Consider the following 7,198-nt stretch of genomic DNA (forward strand, 5'->3'; position numbering starts at 1 on the left):
CATAACTTAAGAATATTTCTTCTTCTTCCTCTTCTTTTTTTTTTATATTTTTTTTAAACAATTTAAATTTATCATAAGTTGCTTGTGTTGGAAATTTTCTTAATTAGAAATTCTTCATAAATTGTTTTTAGTGATAATCAAGATTAAATTGCTTCGTTTCCGTTCTAAAGAACGCTTAGTTATGGGGGCGTATTTTGCTATCCAATTCATGCCTTAAGCATTTCTATTATCGAGCTAGTAAAAGTCAATCTACAAAATGCTCGTATATATATATGTGCGCAACACCTAATAAATCTTTCCTTTCCTTCATAATAGAGTTCTTACCACTTTAAGAACATCTCAATAAAAATAATAAGGGAAAGTGTACTAAAATAAGTTATCATAACTAGTGAAGAACTGCAATAACTGCGACGTCCAAACATAATTACAATTCTGATGAGTGAGAGGATAATAAAGTATACGAGGTGTTTTCGAAACAAAAGGTGACTTTCTATTTTTCTCGAAAAATATTTCTTTTTTGTTCATCAATATCTATTTTGCTTTTTTCGAAATACTTCTGATATGCACTTTTATTGTTTTGTGGCCTTGAGCGCTTCCAGCAAGTCGCAGGGGCCGAGCCCGGTGAATACGATTGTTGAGCCATGATCACATTGTTCTCTTTGACCAGAGAACTACGAAGAAGCAATGACGCGTGATCTGGCGCAGTATCGCAGTGCAATACACATGACTGGTCGTTCAAGAATCTTGGACGTTTTTTTCGCATTTAAGGTGATATTCCTTATAGATCGTACGACCCTCTGGCAAGGGCTCACTAAGCACTACGTTATTGTAATCGGATAACGCTGTGAAGAAAACCTTCACATCGACTCTTCTGACTGCTTCTTTTGGAATGATTCGACGTCATAATCATAGACTAGTTATAATCTTTTCGAGCCAAATCGTTGTATCGTTGTTGACGTTATTCGACAGCTCCTGATCTCTGCCCGTGTGACGGTTCTTTTGGTCAAATTCAACAGTTGCGGAACAAATTTCTTTGTTTCATTCCCAAAACTTCCGTAGAAACTGCATGGGTTGCGCCAACCGATATCCCGATAGCCATAGCAACTTCTCTAACAGTCATTCGACAATTCTCTATAACAACTTTTTTCGCAGCTTCAATATCTTGATCGGTTGTTGATTTGGTGGGGCGTTCAGGAGAGCATCGTCATGAACATCTTCTCGGGCTTTTGTGAAGATCTTGTACCACTTATGAATATTTTTCGCCAAATGCCACAGTCAACATTGTAGATGAGTTCGGGCACGCCTAACTCTTGACCAACTAAAATGTTAAATGCCTGATAATGGCAACATATGTTGGAGACATGTGTATCAACATAAAATGAAAAAAAAAACTTAAAAATCACACCTCGTATGTATTCGTATCACGATGATGATAATGATGATGATGATGATGATGATGATGATGATAACAATAATGATGATATATCAATTATGATTTTTATTACTATCGTTGCTGTAAGTATCCAAGTATGGATTAAACGATATAACAGAGTAGATAGTAAGTGAGTAGACAGTAGTAGTATAGTAATATATAGACAAAGTTCAAGAGAACGAATTAAAGGTAATTGCGCAAAAAAAATGAACTAAATCATAAAAAGAAAAATTAGGAAAATTGTATAAAAAAAAAAAATCTATTATTACGCAATTAGTAGTTTTTTTTCTTCTTCTTCTTTCGACAAACATTACATATTTCCGGTTTATTTATAGAAAATTCTAAATATAATGAAATATATAAAAACCATGCAATTTTCATGCTTCCGGCTTTTTTTAGCATTTTTTGTATTATTTTTAAAAATTTGATTTTTTTGCTTTTCTATGAATTTTATTATTTCTCGTTCGCTGTCTGCCAGATGTAGATAATTTCATAAATTTTCGATAGCAGACTGGGGTAGAAAGAAAACAAAAAAAAAAAAAAAAATGGAAAAAATTTAAATTGCATTTAATGATGACTTTTTTTTCAGTTATATCTCATTTCATTTTATTTAATTTTTTTTTTTTTTTTTTTTTTTGCATTTTTACTTTTTTAAAACGTAGCACTGTGTTATACAAACCGAAGCTAACTAACACTCATTATTGTTTGACTTTTTGTTTGTGTGTTTGTTTGCTTTAACTTTGGGAAAATTTCCCATTTATTGTTTCAAGTTTTTATTATTTATCACTTATTGTATTCAAAAGGGTCTTAGATTTTTTATTATTAACAAAAAGTGTTAAGAAATCGTATTTAAAGAAAGAAAAAAAAAAAACATGCTTGCTTTGCTCTTTTTTTTTTTTTTTTAATTATAATAAATTTAAAATAAATCAGAAAAATTACAAAAAAAAAAGAAAAAAACGTATGAGAGATGTTTCAGTTAAAGGCAAGTCTTGTTTACCAACACTCACAATAGTTTAGCGCATTCATCGAACAGCGTAGTGCAATAATAATCATATTAAAGTAAGTAAAGTAAGTTGCAACGACAGAGCGTAGAATTTGTTCAGAAAGTTATCAAACTCTCTCGCGGAATATATCATTTAATACAATTTGGGTTTTGTTTTTCCAAACATATCACATCGCTCAATAAATTTCCGGTCTAACTTTCAATGTTACATAATATTCATTATTGATCCCTTGTCGCTTTTCAAATCAGTCAATCAATATGCCTATTCCAAAATAAGGATGCCATGTCTTCTTGGTCGATTTGGACGGATCAGCTGATTAGTTAGATAGAAATCCCTTTTATTTCACCTAAACGGCTCCAACTCGTTGTGGATTTTTTTAGTCAAAAGTGAGCAGACGCGATATGTACTTCGGGTAGGACTTTCTCAGCGATAAATATGCATGAAAAATGGAGGTGGTGGACGGCGTCCTTCTTAATAGCTTTACAATGTCAGCTATCTGATGCAACTTCATCATCGTTTGTGTGTTGGTATTATTGGGAAATTATATGAATCTATCAATTGTGTTGTCGCATGCATATATCTGAGATTTGAAGACTTATTGAGTGATGTGTTATCTTAACGATTTCGCTAATGGCGCAATCTAATTAAAAATCTTGACAAGTGAGAAATTGCTTAACCACTTTATTAACACATATTGATCTCAATCAAAAATTCTTTTCTGCAAAATGAATGTAATTTCAGTGTTTTATTTATATGTAGTTGTGATTATGAAAGTAACGTATGTCAAGAATTAAAAAAAAAAAAAAAACAAAATCCATTCAAATACATATAAATAAAATCGTCGTTACTTATTTTGAAAGGAAAATGTTTGATTTATACAATTTTCATAAGCACCGGCTTATTTATGCGCCAAGCTTATCATTTAGGAGATCACGTTATTTAACATAATATGACCGCATTCCTACAGACAATTTACTATCATTACTAATATTATTGTTGCGCTTGCATGTAAATGCATTTTATTCATTTTTTCTTTTTTTTCTCTTTTTTGTGTCATAAGCACACTGAAGAACCTTTCATTCAACAATGAAAACACGACTTGATTGCTTTCTGCCTTCAACATAAGACTACTGCTGATAATATTTCTAAATCAATTAAATATCATCTTGACCTCGTCATCATCTGTATTGTATTTAGGGTTTTTGATGATTGTTATGGAAATTTTCATTTTTTTTTTTACTGCGATAGTTGCTTTTACAGTTTTTATGTAAATAACTCTTATCTATTAAACTGTTAAACAATTGAATGAAAGAAAGCAATTTTTGTGAAACTGAATAACTAAACATGCATTAAATTAAATAATAAAACAAAAAACAAAAAAAAAAAAAATACAAAAAAAATACAAAAAAATTAATAAATAAATAAAAATAAAGTGGAAATTACGCCACACATGAACTTAAAAAGTAATAATAAAAAAAAAGGCAATAAAAAATAAATAAAAACAATTAAGTTTGAAACGAATTTTGGAGACCCTTGACACAATTTTATAAATGGACATGGAAACGTCACTCATACAATTCTACGGATCCATATTGGGTCAAAGTCTTTTAGGCAAAGTAAAGTTTTTCATGAACAGCCACATCGATCTCGCTAGCATGTGGCGTAATACTCTGAAAGTCATAAGACCTGACCACGGCTCGACTCTACCAATTTATGTAAAAATTATCCACTTAATAATAAACACTAGCGGACGCAGTTTGCAGGGCGAAGAGTGGAAACAAAATACCGCCCAATGATGCTTTATATATCGACTATGCGTGTGTGTGTGTGTGTGTGCGCGATGTTAAGCATATGTGCATTTCTCATGATTGCCTACAATCATGCTTACAAAGTAATCATCTACCATCAATACTCATTTATAAACTTTAAACTCTCCGCGTCGACAGACCTGTCGTCCTCGTTCGTGTTTGTGACAGGGGCGCGTAAGCGTTCAATTCAGCCATCTTCCACCCTATCCGTAATTATTTTTCCATTTGTTTCAGTCTCTTTTTTCTTCCCCATCTTGTTAGTGCACAAACTTTATGTAGCGTATAAACAGATAGAACTTCTACACCAGACTTTCAATTGCAAACCTATGGCGATAGTTATAACGGTTGTAAATTATTATTAACTCACGTAAAGCTCTCAAGATTTTGATAAAAAAACCTAAATAATATACGAACGATTTTAAAGAGTATTTCAATTACGTGAAATTGCGGATCTTGGCCAGCAAGTAGAGCAGAAAAAGTGTTCAAGCGATAGTTCTAAAGTAGACGAGTGGAATAGAACTATCACCAGTGAATAGATTCTATACAGTAGACCTATCTATAACCCGATTTCAGATAAAACCAATTCGTTATCATGTTCATATAACGAGGCAAAAGTGGGATACTATAACACCGCCGAAGAATAAGACAAATGTTATGCGTACAAGCACTTTCGACTATGAAACGAAAACATTTATTATTCAGCGGCCGTAAAAGTTGTGGTCATGTAGTCTCTTGTTGTAAAGATAGAGAAACAGATGTAGAGATAGAATTCGTGATAGAAACAGAGATAGATATGCATATAGAAATAAACAAAACGGGACAAAATATGGATTTAAAGAGGGAATTAGAGGTAGCGATAGAGATAGAGATAAGAATGGAGATGGAGATAGTCATGAAAATAGAGATTGAATTTGTGATAGAGTCAGGGATGGGAATAGAGATAGAGATGTTGACGAAGACGAGACGGAGACGGAGAGGGAGAGGGAGAATTAGAGATAAAAATAGAAATAGAGATAGAAGAACTTATAGAGATAAAGATATGTAGATAGATAGATAGAGAGAGAGAGAGAGAGAGAGAGAGAGAAATAAAATGATATGAATACTGATTGTATTTGAGACAGAGAGATAGAAATAGAAATAGAGATAGAAGAACTTATAGAGATAAAGATATGTAGACAGATAGAGAGATAGAGGGAGAGAGAGAGAGAGAGATAGAGGGAGAAATAAAATGATATGAATACTGATTGTATTTGAGGCAGAGAGATAGAAACAAAAATAGAAAACAAGAGATAGAACAAGGGATACGAAAGGGAAAATAGACTTACGAATCGATATAAATGGAGAGCTATTAAGTGGAAACAGAAATAGAGACAAAAATGAAGATGACGATAGAAATGGCGATAGGGATAGAGATAGGTGTGGAGATAGAAATAAAGATCTAAGTAGGGACACAAAAGAAGAGAGGTGAAGAGAAGTAAAAATGCACTCGGCCCGTAATAGTGGCCCATTCAAATATATATCTATTCTTGATTGGCGTTCTGATTAATGTTTACTTAAGCCTTTCAATTTGTCCATTTGTCTGTATGTCTGCCCGTCATGTGTCATTGCTTTCTAAGACAGGAAGCTAAAATTTGGCATATGCACTCTTATCTGCTGCCCACAATCGGTGGTTCCAGGGTCCCCTAGGTACTTTTAGCGGATTTGAGTGCCGCGCGACGGCTAGTGAACTTTTTACCTACCGTAAAACAAACCATTTCTGATTTCTAGCAGATATTGATCGATAGTTTAACTTATTCACAAGAACTAACTGAACCTTTGGTAGTAAAAATATGACCCCAGAGATGTTTATCTCTCAAATATTATCTAGAGCCATTGAAAACAAAACGACCGGAATTCGGGAGTGATATGTCCATATTTAAAGAGTCCGTGTAATGGATATCAAGGTGTTGTGCTTAAAGGTAAATGTGAATTTTCGGATGAAAATGATTTAGAAAATTATTTTTCAAAACTGTTTACTTGTTTTGTAAATTAAATATTTTTAATATTAAGCATTAAGAGCACACACTTCTTTTTTTCTTGCGCTTAATAATAATAAATTAAAGTTTTCGTCAGCATATGGTTGATATGCTTAAAGCTATAAATTTTGAAATGAATTATGAAAATTTCTCAACCTTGAAATACTTACGTTTATTGCTAACGCGAAACTTTGGAATTAAATGAAACGTTTTTTGTTTAACAAAACATATTGACTCGAAAATATATTCAATTTTCGCTTTAAAGAAAATGTAAACAACAACAAGGAAAGAGTTTTAAAAAAAGAAAAGCAACTTTTCATATAGTCAAGCAACGAATTTGAAGTACCTTTGCCATAAACGTATAATAATTCTAGATACATGATTTTCCGATTGCTTGTTGTCTGGCAGTCTATCTATCAGTTCAGTTCATCTTGTACATTCAATTCAGAATTCATTTCCTTTCTGATAAGATTTTTTTCGTTAAAACAGATCGCATTTATCTTACTCCTTAACAATACGATTTTTGAAGGCATCACATGACATGAAGACAACAAAAATTCTTCTGCCAATTTGTCGCAGATGTGGATGATCTATTCTCTAGCGAGAATGCGAACGATTTGTATTCGATAAATTTCGTTGATTACTGGCATTCTCGTGTCGAACCCTTGTATAGTTCTTCATTCCTTGAACTTTCCTTTCTTATTAAAATCATAATGTTGAGCATAAAGTGTTCGCTTAGGCTCGAATTTTTTTCATGAATTTCTTTAATTGTATCAGTAGTACCTGGTTGGGATTACAACGAATATGAATTGACACGAGCGCACGTAGGATTAGCGTGACCGAAAACAAATTTTAGTAAAAGGTTTAAAATAATTTCAAAAAGTTGTTTAAATGTTTATTGTTACATGATTAAATGACAGAAGTAAAAAAAAAAAAAAA

General features: G+C 32.3%; 1 protein-coding gene across 5 annotated transcripts in view; it reads left to right on the forward strand.

Annotated features, from left to right (window-relative positions):
• Positions 1–7,198, forward strand: part of LOC119638602 (ras GTPase-activating protein raskol) — a 210,676-nt gene that overhangs the window by 91,561 nt on the left and 111,917 nt on the right. The window lies entirely within an intron of this gene.

This window comes from Glossina fuscipes, unplaced genomic scaffold, assembly GCF_014805625.2.
Source record: "Glossina fuscipes isolate IAEA_lab_2018 unplaced genomic scaffold, Yale_Gfus_2 0, whole genome shotgun sequence".
NCBI lineage: Eukaryota > Metazoa > Arthropoda > Insecta > Diptera > Glossinidae > Glossina > Glossina fuscipes.